Source organism: Gossypium hirsutum, chromosome D07 (genome assembly GCF_007990345.1).
Source record: "Gossypium hirsutum isolate 1008001.06 chromosome D07, Gossypium_hirsutum_v2.1, whole genome shotgun sequence".
Taxonomy (NCBI): Eukaryota; Viridiplantae; Streptophyta; class Magnoliopsida; order Malvales; family Malvaceae; genus Gossypium; species Gossypium hirsutum.
The window spans coordinates 44,447,804-44,467,835 of NC_053443.1; the positions used below are offsets into that span (position 1 = coordinate 44,447,804).

Here is a 20,032-nt window from a genome sequence, read left to right on the forward strand (position 1 = left end):
GCATTACCATGCATAATACCACTCAAAACAGACATAAATTAAAACTTCATAAAACTTAAACCATTATCATATTTAAAATATATGAACTCCCACTATTACAAAATACAACTCACAATTTATTAATCTAGTTTTTACATGCCATAATTAAAATTTAAAAACAAACATTTTAAATACCAAGACTACGGATAGGGTGATGATCTTGTTGACAATTCCCGAACTTGAAGCTTGATATTTAATAACTATAAAACAAAAGACATAAACAAATAAAATAAGCTATTATAGCTTAGTAAGTCTATATCACATCAAAATTTCAATAATATATTACATAAATATCGAATAATTTTCTTACTCTATAAATAAACATTGAAATCTTCACATATGCTATTAAGTGATACACTGAATCAAATATACGTATACATCAAGATATAACCCAATAATTACTTATATATATTCTTTAACTTCTAAAAACCGAATATACAAATGTATATTTATATAGCAGAACACATCTTTATTTGTCAAATTATAAATCTCTGAACTCAAAGAGATTTAATAAATACACTTATAAACATATATATGCAAAATGCATACATATTTACGTACATAAATATACTTCACAAATATATAAAGGTTTATTAAGCTCATACTTTTCTCATAAACAATTAATAAAGATTTATGTGTACTTACCAGGTACATTTATTCATTATAAAAATAAATGCATTATCCGCCTTTCATAATCTATCACATTTGTCTGTATATTAATCATAAATAATCAAATACTTCCATGATCAACAATTCCTTGCAGATGATATGTATACCTGTTTAAGTTTCAATATGCACATAGATATATATCTTCAATTTCTTAAGCAAATCACACATATCAATTTGTATATACCTTTCAATTTCATTTAATAATTCCAGAGATATAAACACAAAATTTATCGGTAATCTATACCGAATAGAAATACAAACTTCCTCAATTACTAAAATCTGTTCAATTCACATAATTAGACAAATTCACCAGCAATTAGCCTACTAGGTTTTAGAAACCCGATTCAATTCACCGGCAATTAGCCTGCTAGACTTATCGTCTGAATTATTTCACCGGCAAAAAACCTGCTAGACATAAAGTCTGAATAACTTCACCGGCCTTAGGCCTGCTAGGTTTTAAACTTGAAAATTTCAATTTCACATATACGAAATACTCCTTAAGTAATTCTTTAAAGTAATCACATAATTGTAAAAGATCATATTCAAACATAAGAGAGTTTATAAAATCCTATCTTCAATTCAATTCAAGCATTTGTAAATTATATGCGCACACATATATTCATATACATTACTACTTAACTAAATTTAATAAAAAACTTTACATACCTAAATACACTTATTCGAACCTAACTAAACATATATATAAGTATACGTTTGATGCTATCCATATATGTATATATTTAAATATATACTTAACACTCATCATTGAATTATATTAAATACCTATTCGAATGTAAACATATATGCATCAATTCATATAGAACCATTCAAAATTTCTTATCCATATACAATATACATACCTTTAATCAAACTTAAAAAGTTATACATAATTGTACATATACCTATTTTCGAAACTTATTTTGCATTTATAATCCCCATATCACCAACTATTTTCAAATAAGTCATAAACATATAAATATATATATTGAAATATTTAAACAATGTATATACATATATCTATGTACTATTCTTCATTATATTTATTTTCAAAACTTATATAAACATATATCCTTATAGTCGAATATAGCTTACACACAAATACTATCCATATTTCAAGTCTATTGAACCAAAGTATACTTGATTATAAATAAAAAATAATTCAATACACACATATATATACTAATTTAGTTCCATTTAGTAGCTAGTAGACTTACCTCGGACGAAGAAAAATCGAAGTCGGACAATTATTCGACTACTTTGGCTTTTCCCCGATCTAACTCTGATTTCTTTGGTTCTCGATCTAAATATATTCAAAATGAGCTAATTTAATTATTAACACACTAAATTTAGTCCAAAAATACATAAATGAGAAAATTACCATTTTGCCCCTGATATTTACATTTTTTTTTCAATTTAGTCCCTATTGCATAAAACACAAAATACACAAAATTTGCCCATACCACAAAAGAGCCGAATATTCATGGTCCTCATACAAGTCCACACATTTCATTTATCTCACATTTTAGTCCCCCATAAATTTAAATTTCACAATTTAGCCCTAAATATTCAATTTCACCAAAAATTCAAATACAAAACATATTAATCTTTCACCTATCTTTCATATTTCATCAACAACTAACAAAAAGCTCAAGTATTCATCAATGGTAAAACTTAAAATCACCATCAAATTCTAAAATTAAAACATGGGCTAAATAGTACACGAAACAACGATCACAAAAACATAAAAATCATCAAAAACCAGGACCAAAATATACCTCAATTAAACCAAGAAATTGCCGAAACCCTAAAGGCCATGCTTGAGTTCTTCCTAGCTTATTTTCGACTTTGGAGAAGATGAATGACACAAATTTTGACTTTATTTTAATTATAAACCTTAATTTGTTAATTGACCAAATTAACCTTATTATTTTTAATTTATAAAACATATATACTAAGGTTAGTAATGTAATATGCCACCCACTAACTAGTTTATGGACTAATTACTATTCAACTCCTTCCACTTTAAAAGACAACCTCATTTGAGTACTTTTAAAATTTAACCTCTAAATTTTTATTTTGCGCGATTAAGCCCTTTTTATCAAATTGAGCCTTCAAACTATCAAATTTTCACACGAAATTTTCACACATATAAGTTAACATGCAATAGACATTAAAAACATTATAAAAATATTTTTTTGACTCGAATTCATGGTCTCGAAACCACTCTGTCCGATGAGGGTCAAAATTGGGCTGTTACACAACTAGATCATAAATACAAGTCCACCTATACATGCCATTATAACAATGACCAAAATATCAAAATCTACCGATATATTCGTGGGATAGTGTGATTCTAAACCAAATGAGATTCCAATTATCTATAAAAAACATAGGAAAGAAAACTACGTAAGCATATAATACTTAGTAAGTTCGTATTAACATAAAACATAACTTACCATTTCATTACATAACATTAAATTTTAACATGATAATATCCAACCAATAGCTTGGCACAAGCCTAAGCACCAAAAACAACACATGTTAGCATACTTGAACATAATTCATATGAATTTAACATAGAAAACCATTACACTTGAACATAATTCAATTGGATTTATCATCTTCCATAACATAACAAAATTTCCATGTATCTCACCATTTCAATCTTTTTCATAAACACATACCTTGGTTCATATTGAACACTTACACTCTCCTTTCCAATTTATGCCTGTTGAACCTTTTAGAATATCACCAGTTTAGCGGGATAGCTCATACAAAGTGAGCTAAACATATAATCGTAACATTTTCCTTTCCTTCTACATCGTGGCTCATACGAGCTGTGAAATGGGTCTGGTTACACGAGCTGTGGGCCAAAATGTAAGCTACACGATGTTGCTCACGCGAGCTGTGGAGTATCCATAAAAAATGCAGGACATCAACCATCAGTAGGACATTCAAGACCAGCATCTGAAACATGAAAACCCTAATGACATGTCATTTGTATCCTACGAATTCCTAAGGTTCAAACAGGGCTCAATAGTCGTAGTAACATCGTTGGAATACATTAATTAATTACATAACAATAAAAAAATTTACATATAGCTCAAAAGATAGCATTAAAACATTACACAATTACACGAACTTACCTCGACGATAAATGTGTAGAAATGAAGTCGACTAATCCGAAGCTTTATCTTTACCCCGATCTAAATCCGTACGAGGTCTAACTTGATCTAAATAGATAAATTCAATATATTTAATATTCATTCTATTCAATTTAGTCCAAAATTCATACATTTTCAAAAATTATGCTTTTGCCCCTATTATTTTGATTTCTTTACAAATTAGTCCTTAAGCCCGTAAATTGAAAATCATGCAATTTCATCAACTTACTATGCTAGATGAATTCAATATAATCCCATAGAAACTCATACAAATCAATATTTTACAATTTGACCATGTATTTTACACATTTTACAAATTAATCCCTAATTCACTTTTTCAACAAAAATCACTTTACAAAAGTTGTTTATTTATCAACAAAGATTCATTTTCTTCCATCAAACATAAAAGATCACATGAATACATTCATGTCAAAACCCTAACCCTTTAACAGTTTTGCAAGTTAGTCCCTGGGCTAGCTAGATCAAGCACAACGAACCCGAAAACATAAAAATCATTAAAAATGTGACAAAAATCACTTACATGCAACCTAGAGATTGAACCGAATGCTTCAAAGCCCTAAATGTGTTCTTTCTTCTTCAATTCTGGTGGATGAAGAAGATGAATGAAATAAAATGGATTTTTTGTTTTATTAATTTTAACCTTAATTACATATTTACCTTTATACCCTTTAAAAACTTTGATAATTTCCATAAAACAAAACTTATAAATGTCCACTAACACAAAAATTGTATAATTACCACCTAAGTACTCTTATATTAAGGTTCTATAGCAATTAGTTACCTTTGCTACTAGAACTCTACTTTTTCACCTTTTATGATTTAGTCCTTTTGACTTAATTAAGCATGCAAACGTCAAAATTTCTTGATGAAAATTTAACACGACCCTAATATAGTCTCATAAATAATAAAATAATAATAAAATAAATATTCCCATGTCATATTTGTTTTCCTAAAACTACTGTTCTGATTTCACTAAAAACAGACTGTTACATCAAGTGCATACGCCAGAGCTTGGAGTCGATGATAATGAGAATGAACCTGCTATGGATAATGTGAATTAAGAGCCTGAGGAGTTTGTTAATGAGGATGTAAATCCAGACCCTATTGATGATGCTGTATCTCGAGCTTTGTTAAGCGTGTTGCAATGAGTTACTGGAGCCCAAACTGGTACTAGGGGCTGTAGTTCTATAACTGAGAGGCTTCATTCTTATAGAGTTGAGTTGTTTAGGGGAGTTGCTAAGACGACCCCTAAAGTAGCCGAGTATTGGATGTAGGCTACTGAAAGGATTTTAGATTATTTGGATTGTACCGAGAACATAAATTGAAGGGTATAGTGTCGCTCCTTAAGGATAAGGCCTATTGTTGGTGGAAATATGTTGTTTGGGGCACTCAAGCTGAGAGAATAACTTTAGAGTATTTCCAGAATGCATTTTAAAAAAGTATATAGGTTCTAGATGTAACACCCTATACCCGACCAGGTCACTGATCCCGAGTAATAGGATGCTACACCACCGTCACACATCATACGCAGTACAAAACGTCTCATTAGTAGGCGAACATCATCAAATTCAAACATTTATAGATATTCAGAGACAATAATACTCTGGGCGACATAAAATCATGCTAAACATACATCAAACAGACTTATAACAATGTTGAGGTATACTTTAAGATCACTTAACAAAAATTTAGAATAAATCACGTAGGTATCAATACACATTCAATGGTGTCTATAATTCTCATAGATGGTATCGATACCGATAAAAAAATCGGTACCAAATTAGCATTCTGTTTTCCTGTAAAAATTAAAACCAACAAACTATCGATACCTTATAAAAAGTATTGATATTGTTACCCTGAGTATTAGTACTCGAGAAATGGTATCGATACCAAATTGAGTTATTGGCTTCTTGTACATTCAAAATATCATGGAGGTATTGATACTAAATACCCAATTATCGACACCTCTCTACAAAACAACAAAAATAACACCAAAACGGAGCATCTAACTCAATCAAACATATACCACTTCAACAAGTTTATAAAACCTCAATATTCATCGTCAACACATCCATATTTTTAGTTCAATGCGTCATCAATAATTTAAGCTAAGTAAACCAATGAACTAACATCAAACGTCCATTAATTCTATGAGTAATAAAATTAAGCAATCATTTAAAACATCATGGCAATAATCAACCAACAATCTACCACATTACCTTATTCCTACAACTCAAAATAATAGCAATAATATCATCTACTCAATCACTAAGCCTAACTTGGATCACTTCCTTGTAATTTTTGCACCGCTTACACCGTGACATTAATTGTTTGCAAAGGTTCAGAAAGAGTGGGTGAGGTTAAACAAGCTCAGTGGATGTCGAAATAATCACAAAGGATACATAACATTAAAGGTCAAACATGAGTATACTATAACACATTCACAACCATATTCTAACCAAGTGAAAATAACATATTCATGCTTCATTAAATCATATAACTAGCATATACTCTCACATGCAATTACACTCAACTCATATAGATATAATTCATTTGACAATAATTCATCAAGACAAAACAACGTATTCATGCTTTAATAGCCAATAAATATAGCTTACATACACATATGCATTTACATATATTATTCACTTTATGATAATTTGGCAACTTGGAAACATGAAACATAAAAGTGAGCTCTATCACCACACACTGGATACACGGATATTCGTCACACCAATGACTCAAAGAGTTTAACATATTGCAAAAGTGTAGCATAAAGCTAAACAATCTCCAACATACTAACATATCCCAATGAATGGAGCTTAGCTCGACATTCCCTTATCTTTCCATCTGTCCTAGGGTCTCATTGCCCACAACACAAAACAGATGGGTGAGTAGTCATAATCCTATGGCATGCCAACTATATCAAATGATTTTAAAAGATCACAAGGACAAAACATCTGCAAATACACATATTTAATTACTATTTCAATGCGCATAATCTCTGTTTAGAATCATCAATTCATATAAAAAATTTGTTCACAATTGGATTCACATTTATTTACACTTTAAGTGCCACAACTATGCTCATTGAGCCATCATATATCCGTCCACATAGGTGTGCATTAAAATTAGTTTATCACATACAAGATTGACACACATTACTTGCTACATTAGCATCACATTCCGCAATTCAACACATATTTACTTACCATTTTCTGCACAGTTTCACTGCACATTTATATAGCTAACACAACATCATCACTATCATTCTACATATTTGCTATGCTCACAACTAACACATTCACAAGAGCTATCACAATATATATCACATGTCACATTATCACAACTTAATACTCAATGCACATCACAGAATCACATACTTTGCAAATTAAACGAAGGGTACAAGAAAGCTTACACTTGCAACTTAGAGTGGGGGTTTACGCTACTCTTAAGCTCCTAATTAACACTAGTAATGATGTCTACTAGTAGCGATTCCAAACACTCACTGTTCACACTTTCGCCAGATTATCGAAAATTTAAACTACTTTTCCTTGCCTTTCGGCTTACTTATAGAAGGCTCCAACGATTTTGATGTTTCACACATAATAAACACACAATATACACAATCAATTAGCAGTCATAATACACCTTAAACAAACAAAAACACATGTCTAAGGCGAGTTCCTCTTGGAACTAAAATTTTTGACTAACAAACTTGAAACTCAAATATCTTAATCTTTATTGATTCCCATTGCATATTGTCGATGCAATATTCTTTCATTTGAATGTGATTCATTCGTTAGGAATTTAGAGGGTTCAAGTTGCTAGAATGATTATTTGCCTTAATAAATTTTTTGTAGCCTTAATAGTTTCTATTTTATATGAGGACAAGTAAAAACTCAAGTTTGGAGGCGTGAGAGCACTAGAAAGAACATAGGTTTTCCTCCTTACTTATTGGTTAAATTGTTCCCATTTAGTTATCCTTAGCATATATCTTAGCAATTTAAGTTTAGGAAATTGCATTTTATAACTCAGTGAATCCTAGCCTATTTTATCCTTAATTTTCCTATTCTTTTGCATTAATGTCGCTGCATGAGTTAATTCAAGATTGTGTCCAGAATTGTCATCGCACCTAACAACTGTCTGAATAAGAACTAAAAATGTGTGAGCTATCCAGTATGGTATAACCAAATTGTATATACAAGGATAAAATAATTTTGAGGGAAGGAAACATGTATATTGGAGGAAGATATAAAAGGTTGACATGAGAAGAAAAATAGGGGAGGAGAGCTTTTCTTGACCACCATCTTCTTCATCCTACCTTGAAGCTTGCGGCTATGGTAGCTTAAGCCTCTCACGGGTGAGCCAACGTGAAAATTTATACAGATTAGCTTATGTTTTCTGTTTGTATGGAAGTACACATGAATTCTTGGTTAAATGTTATCTTATTCAATCTTGCTTTTATTGTTGAATCTTGGTGTTTGAATGTTTCTTAACATGGAAGTGTTATTGTAGTCACTAACAAAGGAAAGTACAGTGACAGTTCAAGCCAACAAGCATTACAACGGAAGTTGAGTGAGGATTAGAGGAATTTAGTCCACTTGTTCTTAATAGTGCCATATTGCCATCATCGAAAGGTGGGGTTAATGTGCATGTTTAAGTCTCAGATTAAATAGAGGAGTGACACTTGGTAAGATATACATTGAAATTTATTGCCTCGACAATCACCTATCCTTTTATACCTTGTGAGCACTTAGTATTCTGCTAAAGATTCATGCTGGGGATTCTAGTTTATCATTATCATATTTTATTTTATTGTTTTCAAGTTGTTGCTCTGACAACTATCCTCACAATTTATCTCGTTTCTATCTAGTTATTGCATCGACATTAATATACAAAAGACAACCATCCCTTTGGGATCGATATTTGACAGACTCACATCTGTCTACTATAGTTGCATCAACAGTGTACGCTTGCAGATTATTATTGTGATGTTAAACAACCAATCAATAATACAAGCATAATCATAAACTTCAATTATATCCACAAGCTTGGCATAAGCTTAAGCACATCAACAACACATGTTAATTCATTTAAACATGATTCATATGAACTTGACATTGATAACTATTATACTTGAGCATAATTCAATTAGATTTATCATCCATCTCCTAACATATCATATTTTTCATGTATCACCATTTTAAGGAGTTTCATGCATACATGCCTTAATTCATATTGAACACTTACCATTTCATTTGCGTAACACATAAGACTTAAATATAACATTAACCATAGTCACAAGTTAGTGATTAAACACATAACTTAGTAAAAATCACCACATAATAAAATAACTTTCATGAATATAGCATATAAGTATTCATACTTTTCATGAACATGGCTATACACACTTTAATCATCAATAATTCATACCTTTCCATACTTTCGTAACATTGCCAATTGGAACACTTACCGTTCCTTCCCTTTGTATGCCCATTGAACCACTTAGAATAATATCAGATACGCGGGAATCTCACACACTGTGTGCTAACATATGGTTGAAACCATTTCTTTCCTTTTTCTTTACATAGATGCTCTCTCTTGGGCCATAAATGGGTTTGCTCACACAAGATGTCGGTCGAAACTTAGCTCCACGGTGCTGCTCACACAAGCTGTTAAGTATCCACAACACATGCCGGAACTCAGCCACCAATAGGACGTTCAGAACTAGCACCTGTAACACGGTAACCCTAATGACATGTCATTTGTATCCTATATATTCCTAAGGTTCAAACAGGGCTCGATAGTCATCGTACGTCGTTGAATTTCCTTCGTTTCTTAACAAGATAAATTACATAATAACATATATATATTAATTCAATCACAATAGAATCACATACTAACATTAAATCTAATCAAAAGTATAGAAAATTCAGTTCATACGAACTTACCTGACTAAATTACAGAAACGTCAAAGTATAGGGGGCATTTTGGTAATTTTCCATTCTCCTCGATTTTCCACCCGATCTTGATCTAAATGAATAATTTCATTCAATCTATTAATTTAGACAGTAAAACAATGTATTTTATGCAATTTAGTCATTTTGACATTTTTACAAAATTGCCCCTAAAGTTTTACTTTTATTCAATTTAGTCCTTGAGCCTAAAACATACAAATTAACCAATTTTACCCAAAATTGAGCCTAGAAAGATACTTATGGAATCCAATACAACCCATTATTGCAACAATTTCACATCAAATCCTTCTATTTTTACTATTTCAATAATTTAGTCCCTAACTGATAAATTCATCAAAAATCACTTAATAAAATACTTTTAAATAACAAATAATATCTCAAATTCATCATTTAACATCAAAAATCACAATATTCATCAATGGAAACATTCAAAAATCTTTAACAATTTCAAAATCGAAGGTACGTGCTAGCTGGACCTAGTTGCAATGATCTCAAAAACATAAAAATTATTAGAAACAAGTCCAAAACCACTTACCAAATTAACTTGTGAAGTTGCCAAAACCTCAAGGTCTAAAAATGGTGCTTTTGTCCTTATCATCCAGACCAAAAATAAAGATGAACACTTTTTGGTTTTATTTATTTTATTTTAATTTATTAAATTACCATTTTAACCTTGGTAAAAAATAAAACACTAAATTCATGCCCATCATTGTCCACTAAATTCTTAAATGTTCTAATTACCATTTAAGTCCCTTTTCCTCTATTCAATTAACTAATTTATCACTCAAATCAAATAGTGATCAAATTTTACATCTTTTATGATTAAGTCCTTTTAATTAATTAACTATCGAAACGTTAACATTTTTCAACAAAACTTTAATACCACTTTAATGGCACTCCGTAAATATTTATAAAAATATTTATGGCTCGATCTATAAAAACGAGGTCCCGATACCTCATTTTCTAAAACCACTTGACTTTAGGGTTTTACCACTTAAACTTAATAAATCGTTTATGCAGCAAAATCACTAAATAAAAAAACATTTTTTAAAACCATATTTGACTCGTAAATATTAAATCATAATATTTACGAACTTACTCATCGGATTTGGTGGCCCCGAGTAATGCGTAGGTTTGTGCAAGTGTACACAGTCGTTATCAAGTAATAAGTAAGTATCGAGTTATCATCTCCACAGGGATTATATTTGCGTTAAGTCACTTAATTTGTAAAATTATATTAACAATTCGGTAAATAAAAACACAATATAGTTGAGAAGTGGTAATTAAAATATATTAAACTAAATGCAATGATCTCTAATGCAAATTATCCTAAGTATGCAGACTTTATGAATGAAAGAGATTTTAGTAAAATTAAACACAATTTGCAACAATTATAACATAAATAAACTAGTATAATTACTTTAATCAAAATCAATTTATTATCAACATGCTTAATAACATTCGAAAAGACATTCCATGGTAATTCGATCTTTCATGAGTTTGGAAACCACATTAGGTCCTTTCGGAATCCTTTACTTAGTAAATACACATTTTACTAATCCTTAGTTACTAAGAGTTTCTTAGCATTCGTGTGAGGTAACAAGGACGTGTTAGGTTTGAAACAATTTAATCACACAAATCTAAAAACTATGCAGATAACAGAGCTTGGTCAGAGTTGTTATGCAACCTTCAATTTAATCGGGCCAGGATCTAAATTGAGCATGCACATTTAAATTATGTGTCCATTAGTCGTCGTCTGATCAGGATTGCTCAGCTAATTGAGGTGCATTTCAATCACGAATGAATGAAATAAAGACTTAGCTTTAATTGAAAACATGATCGATTGAGGCACAAACATTACAAACATGAATCAAATAAATATTATTTAATCAAAGCAATCATCCTAGCTTAAATAAAATCAAGCTAACATTGTTATAAACAAGAATGAAGAACACATAACAAACATCTTTATATTAAATTAAAGAAAAGGAAGATTAAGCCTAATTCAGAGTGGCTGTCACCCAAGACTCTGACTGATGAGGCTCCTTCGTTCCTTTGCTTTGCTCCTTTGCTGATGGCTCTCAAAGGTGGCCGACCAAGGGTTTTTTAATAGACTTAATTGCTAAAATATCTATGAAAAGATGATGCTAGTCATGAGAATGGAAAAGGCTAAGAGAATTTGGAGAAAAGAGAGAATGATGAATGATGAGAATGAATGAGGAATGATTGAGGGATGCTTGAGGGATGATGAATGAAGGAATGAGAGGGTCTTATTTATAGGTGAGGAGAGGGGGATAGTTTGCTAAAAATAGTGGATGTTAAACTCTTCAAATCTCCTCAAATTGTGGTCAGCCATGCTTAGTTTCTTTTGACTTGATTTTTTGCTTGGTTTTTAAGCAATTTTGGATATCAAACAACTCAGAACTGAGACTCGTTCAATTGTAAATCTTCAAGCAAATCTCTAATTTCTTCAACACTGCAAGGACCTTGTGTAATTAAACCAAAGAATGGTTTGAATGGACAGCCATGTGTAGCCGAATATTGGGTTGACTTGGTCTCCAATTTGGACGATTTTGTAATCCAGCAAAGCTATTAGACCTATCCAGAATAAATCAACAAGTTAGAGGACCAGAAAATTTATACAATTTAATTAATTAATTTAAAAACCAAATTATTAATGAAATATTTTAAAATGAATTATTAAATATAATTTTATATTTTATTATTTAATTTAATCGTGCATGACCCACTTTATGTCTTAAAAATATAATATATTCAAATTAATATAAAATAAGCCATTTATTGCGGGAAAACTATATAATAAAACATAAAATCACATTTTAATAATTTCTATGTCCTAATTTCATATTTTCACATATTTCATTAATTTATTAAACAATTAATTAGTTTTAACAACGCATTTATGTAAAAAGGTGATAAATTACATAGGAAAAATCCTATATATTTTTCCGTTTACACACCCCTAAACTTAAATCATTGCTTGTCCCGAGTAATGTTTATGCACAGCAAAAGGTCTTGCTAAGACAAAATTGTTAATTGTGTAAGCAGTATCAATCTTTGTCCCATAATCATGCATTAATAACTTCATGCTTATTGATCTTCTTTATTAGCAAGTAATTCATATGCAAACATTCCTTAAGATTATACTAAGCTTCAAAATATGTCAACATGAACCATAGTTTGCATGTATGTCACAACCATAGATAACATTCTTCATTCAACATAATTTCCTATCAATCAAGGAAACAATCACAAGGCTTATTTATGATCTTCATATGTTGAACTTAGGACTTCCTCTCCACTAATGTAGGTGACATAACCATCAAATCACTAGGTCTTTTATAAGGTTGTAATGGGGCCCAGTTAAAGGTAGGGATTTTAAGAGATGAGACATTTCAGTTTTAAAAACTTAACCTTTAACTTTGTCTTGGTTTTCTCGTAATAAAACCATTTTCTTTAAGTGAACCTTTGGAACACCCCCAAACTTATTTTGAACTCAAGCTCATACATTTTTCCTTTTTGGAGTCTGAGTGAACTTTTCTTCGCTATTTTTTAAGCATGAGCACATACATCTTTATGAAAATTTCCTCAAATGTTGATTCTCAAGAAAACTTTAGTTAAGATAGGTGCAAAAAATTAGGATAATTTTAAAAAGATGGTAACTGGTTTATAATGTAGGTTTATTGCAAAAATAGGCCTTGAAGCTCAACATTACAGTTTCAAGGGTCTAATATGATAGGGTTGGCTTAAAAAGACTCAAACAGTCTAAAGAAATAGTTACTGAGTCAATTATAAAGATATAAACCTTCATGCATGTCTAATCTCAAAAGAAACTAAGTTTTCATGGCAAACATTACTAAGACTAAGATCATACAAGCATTTCGTTCTTCATGATGACATACTTTCACTTAGATAAAATCATCATTCATACTCGTATACAAACTATCTCAGTAACAAAAAAAAAGATCTCTAAACATTTATTTATTAAAACATACTTATGAAGGAAATAATTGAAGCATACTGGAAAAAAAATTTAAAAGTTTGTGCAATTTATTTGCCTTACCCCCCTTTAAAAGGAAGCAATGTCCTCATTGCAATAACACAGTAATGAATGAATACTGAACACTAGGTAGGGTTGTAAAGAAAGAGAGGTGAGTCATTAAGACTGCTTAAATACCAAGTCTTCCCTAACAACCCAATCCCAGACATGTTCATTCCTATTACCATATCACTTAGTCTTATTCTTTCTAAAGAAGTGTTAAGTTTGTTCATGCTTGCTATGTTTTATTCTGTAGAAATTAAATCCTAATTACAAAAGAAATAAATTCCTAAAGACCTAAAAATAATTAAATAAATAACAGGACAAGAATCTCCCTTTTATTTTTCTGATTTATTCCCCTTGTCTTCTTTAGCTCCATCTCCGCTTGCATCGCCAGTATCTTCCGTCTATGTCTCAAAGATAGCATCTGGGAACTTAGGAACAAAAGTATTAGAGATATTCTTAAAAGTATTTTGAATTGAATCATCTCTAATTTTTGCATATTTCCAGTAAGTTTGTTGTTGATTATGCATGAACTTGCACATATCCATCAAAATTGACAACTCTGATTTCCTAGAAGTACTTGCAGACGTCGGCATGGGAGTTGTATATTCAGGTTGAACACTTAGCTTGACTGGTTCTTCTTTTGACTCAACCCTTGTTTCAGGAATGTTCGGTTCCTTATCAGAGTCTTCCTCTTCAGTGTCTGTGACTGAATTAGCTTCAGTTTCAGTTCCATCTATTGACTCCTTTGTATCCGGCTCAGTTGGCTCTTCTAGCTCGCCTTGATTCAGTTTATGCACCCTCTCTATTAATCTTTCAAGATCATAATTTGTAATGCATCCTTGAACATATCGCCCCTTCAGATTTGCTTGTGTTTTAACACGAGCCTTTAAGCAAACTGAAGTGATTAACGATGAGAAATAAGCATTTCCTGCCTTTTTTTAGCACAATCGTGAATCTCCTGAAGGATAATTTTCCAAACATTAATGGACTTTTCTGTCAAAATTGCATATAACAAAAGCATTCGTTCCATCGAGATGGTGGAGCTATGTGAGATAGGTATAAAACTGTAGCAAACGAAATAAAACCATACCTTTGATACTCTTTTTAAGTATTATCTTCGACAAGAATGGCTCCCATACTTTCTTATAATCCATTGGGATCCTGGATTTGTTACAACATCAAGTGCTTGTTGAAGAAAATCCCATCTGATATTGTTCATCATAGGGTAGTACTCATTTTCTTCAACATCAGGTAAATTAAACAAATCATTGATGGACTTAGAAGTAAGAGGTACCTTTTTCTCGAACTAGTTCATCATCGGAAAGTGAACGAGCATTACAAAATCGTTCCCACTTGAGAACATTGATTTTATTTTTAATCGGTATAGGAACAACCATCAAATCATTACTCTGCAAGTCAAAACCTTTTTTTGACATCATAGGTTGATGCTTGAAGAATTAATCAAATCTCTCTTTTACTTCTTCATCGATCAAAATCGGGTTTCTAGGAGTAGTATTTGAAGATCTGGTTCTTTTGCGAGACATGGTATCTTTTCCCGAAAATTCAGCAAAATTTCAGTACAAAAGAGACAAGAGAAATTGGCAAAGTGGGTAGAACTTGCTATGGCAAAAATCTTGCGACAGCAATAGGGAATTTCGACAAAAAAGGGACAAGAACTAGTGTTTCTATCGAGATTTGAGGTTGACAGCATAAAATGGAGATTTAGGGATTTTTAAGGTGTAAGAAAATTGCTTTGAGGGATATGAAGATTAGTAGAATGGATAGGGGTTTATATAGGGAAAAATTAGGGTAACATGTAGCAAAAAATTAGCTACATTAGGGTTACTTGGGTGGCAAGCAATGGGTGTGACGATAAGGCATGGATTTTTCCCTCATTTTTGCTGTCTTGGGCCTCAAACTCAGACTGTATCTTACTAAAAAAATTGATTAGTACTTGGGCCAAATTTGATCCCCTTTATTAACATAAAAATTTAAAATTTAAACAGAACAAATGAAATTTAAAAAAAAAAATTGTAAGTCTTAATTAGAAAATTTCTTCTTAACAAATTACATTAAATTAATTCCCAAAAAAGGTTGGAGGGTCACAGCGGTCCTGCTTAAGTTCCAATCTCCTTAGACAGAATTAATTAAATGTAATAAGTTAAGAAAATAAGTTCTAATTATTTATTTATTTATAAAATGAGTTCATGAAAAATTAAAGGTCTGTTAATTTGAGCAAGGATTCAACTTGCTCAACTTCACCATCCCAGTAGTGTTTAAAATGTTGACCATTAACTTTAAACGTACCTTTGTAATTGTTGTATAATTCAATAGCTCTATAAGGATAAACTCGGTAGATGGTATAAGGTCCTTTCCATCGGAATTTAAGCTTCTCAGGAAATAACTTCAACCTTGAATTAAACAATAAAACTTTCTGACCTTCTTTAAACTCGCGAAGTTGTATATGACTATCATGCCATCTCTTTGATCTTTCTTTACACATTTTGGCATTCTCATAGGAAAACAACTTCAACTCTTCCAACTCATCAAGTTGTAACATCCTTCTCTCACCAGCTTGCTAAAGAGCAAAGTTCACCTGCTTCAAAGCCCAGTGAGGTTTATTCTCCAACTCTAATGGAAAATGGCATGCCTTTCCAAAGACTAACTGATAAGCAGTCATTCCTAATAGAGTCTTAAATGTTGTTCGATAGGCCCATAATGCATCATCGATCATTTGAGACCAATATTTTTTGCTAGGGCGTACTACCTTTTCAAGGATACCATTGATTTCGCAATTCACTCTTTCAACTTGCCCATTAGACTGGGGGTGATAGGCGGTAGCAATCTTATGCTTCACATCATATTTGTCAAGCAACCACTTAAGTCATTTGGTCACAAAGTGAAAACCGTCATCACTAATAATAGCTCTTGGTGTCCCAAATCGTGTAAACACATGCTTATGTAGGAATCGCATGACTACCTTAGCATCATTTGTAGGGTATGCTTTAGTTTCAACCCACTTGGATACATAGTCCATAGCAACAAAGATGTATTTGTTCCCATACGAAGAAGGAAACGGGCGTAAGAAGTCAATGCCCCATAGTCGAACAATTCAATCTCCAAAATGTTTGTCAATGGCAGCTTATTCCTCCTTGATTTATTTCCAGCCCTTTGACATTTATCACAGTTTTTCACATAAGCATAAGTATCTTTAAATAGTGTAGGCCAAAAGAAACCTGCTTGCAAAATCTTTGCTACAGTACGTGAACCTCCAAAGTGTCCCCCACTTGGAGATGAATGGCAATGATACAAGATCTCAGCAATCTCACTTTCAGCTACACACTTTCAGATTATATTGCCTGTACATTATTTAAACAAAAACAAATCTTCCAAAAGATAATACCGACTATCATGAAGGAATTTTTTCCTTTGTTGGTATGTCATTTCTCGTAGAATTATTCCACAGGCAAGATAATTGGCAAAATTAGCAAACCATGGTAGTTCATGAATTCGATTTACCTCAAATAAGTGTTCATCTGGGAAATTCTCGTTGATAGGCACACATGACTAAGTTACCTCTTCTTGCTCCAACCTAAACAAATGATCAACTATTTGATTTTTGACACCTTTTCTGTCATTCTTGGAGTAAAAGTATACAACGAATTAGCCTTGGTTTTCCATCTTTCTTTGTGAGCAAGTATTTAATGGCCGCATGGTCAGTAAATACTGTAACTTTGGTACCTATAAGATATGAGCAGAATTTTTCAAAAGCAAAAACTATAATGAAGAGTTCCTTTTCGGTTACCGTATAATTGCGTTGGGGTCCCGTCAAAGTTCTACTTGCATAGTAAATAGGGTGAAACACTTAGTTTCTTCTTTGACCTATCACAGCTCCAACGGCATAGTCACTTGCATCGCACATCAACTCAAAAGATGAGTTCCAATCAAGTGTAAGGATTATTGGGGCTGAGATTAACCGCTTCTTTAGCTTCTCAAAAGCTTCCAAACATGCTTTGTTGAAATCAAACATTGTATCTTTTTCTACTAACAAACACAATGATTTAGAAATTTTTGAGAAATCTTTGATAAACCTTTGATAAAAACAGGCATAGCCTAAGAAACTTCTGACTTCTTTCACATTCATTAGGGCCGGTAATCTTGCAGTTACGTCAACCTTTAATTTATGTACTTCAATTCCTTTTTTTGAGATATTATGACCTAAGACAATCCCTTCCTTAACTATAAAATGACATTTTTCCCAATTAAGAACAAGATTCATCTCTTCGCATCTCTTCAGTACCTTAGCAAAATTACTCAAACAGATATCATAAGTGTTACCAAAAATAGAAAAATCATCCATGAAAACCTCAACAAACAATATAATTTATTACCTGTCAGTTGATCTAACATCTGATCCATAAAAGGTAACAGAAAATTGTCCTTCCGAGTGGCTTTGTTCAACTTTCTGTAATCAATACAGATTTTCCAACCGGTAACAGTTCTTGTTGGAATTAACTCGTTACACTTATTTTCAACAATCGCGATTCCACCTTTCTTCGACACACACTACACCGGACTTACCCATGAACTATTTGAAATAGGATAGATGATTCCTACATCTAACCATTTGATCACTTCCTTTCTCACAACTTCTTTCATAATAGGATTGAGCCTTCATTGGCCATCAATTCAAGCTCTTTCACCTTCTTCTAAAATGATTTTATGCATGCAAAAAGAAGGGCTTATACCTCGAATATCAGCTATGGTCCAACCAATTACTTTCTTGAATTTCTTTAGAACAATAATTAGTTGTTCCTCTTGATCTTTTGTCAGTTCCGCTGAAATAATCACAGGTAAATTAGAACAATCACCTAAATAAACGTATTTCGAATGGGAAGGAAGTACATTTAGTTCGAGTTTAGGTGGTTCTTCAATTGGCAACTTGGGTTGCACAAATTCTCTGACCTCCAACTCCAACGATTCAAACCGTGTGGATTGAATAAAATTTCCCGGATTGGCTTCCATTAAAGCCATGTTTTCTTCACCTTCTTCATCCTTCAAAGGGTCAAGATCTAAGGCTTTCTCCAACAGATCTTATTCAAAATTGCTTTCCATAGTGATACGACCTCGGTTTAGTGGTTGATTCCGAGTTGTTTAATTGCCCGATCGTTAAACGAAGAAGTGAGGTTTAATCTCCAATGGACTTGGTGGCTGAGCTGCAGAATTATTAGTACTATTAGCGGTTAACTATTTTATCATAGAGGAAATAGACGATACCTGAGCTGATAACGAAGTGAGGGTGTCAACTTCATGAACTTCGGCTACACGTCTTCCTGAAGTTTTTCGATTTGTTGGTTAGTGATAGTTATTACTCACGATCCTCTCGATGATCTCATAAGCCTCATTATAAGACTTAGGCAAAATTGCACCATTCACGGAAGCATCTGTCGATATCTTGTATTTGCATTAAGGCCATTATAGAATGTCTTCAACTGGACACAATGAGGAATCCCATGATGAGGACACTTACGAAGTAACTCCTTGAATCGCTCCCAAGCCTCATACAAAGACTCATCATCCAATTGTTGGCAAGCTGTGATCTCGTTCCTTAACTTAGTGTTTTTGCTAGATGGGAAATACTTAACTAAAAATCTCTCTGCTAATTCTTTCCATGTAGATATGGAACCTGGTGGCAATGAATTGAGTCATGCTCATGCTCGATCTTGCAACGAGTATGAAAACAAATTAAACCTCAGTGTGTCTTCAGTCACACCGGCTATCTTGAATGAATCACTCACCTCCATAAACAATCGAAGGTGGAGATGTGGATCTTCCGTGGGCATACCTCTAAATTGGTCCACCGTTTGTGGCATTTGAAACATCACTGGTTTCAATTCAAACTAGGTTGCCTAAATATCTGGCCTTCTAATTCCTGGGTTTAACTCACTAAAAAGTGGCACAGCATATTGTCTGATGCATCGATCCCTATCATCGGTAATGAGGATAGGATTTCGTACATGATCGACTTCATTACCTTGGTCTTGATTCTGATTTCCAAGGTCCATCTCGACTTTTCTTTGAGCTATTCGTTC

The 20,032-nt window shown here is 32.3% G+C and overlaps 1 non-coding gene across 1 annotated transcript; it reads left to right on the plus strand.

Moving 5' to 3' along the window:
- Nucleotides 1-19,448: 19,448 nt before the first annotated feature.
- Nucleotides 19,449-19,555, plus strand: LOC121219767 (small nucleolar RNA R71). Its single transcript, XR_005916658.1, has one exon. It is a non-coding gene; the product is annotated as a small nucleolar RNA R71 (small nucleolar RNA).
- The last annotated feature ends 477 nt before the right edge of the window (nucleotides 19,556-20,032 follow it).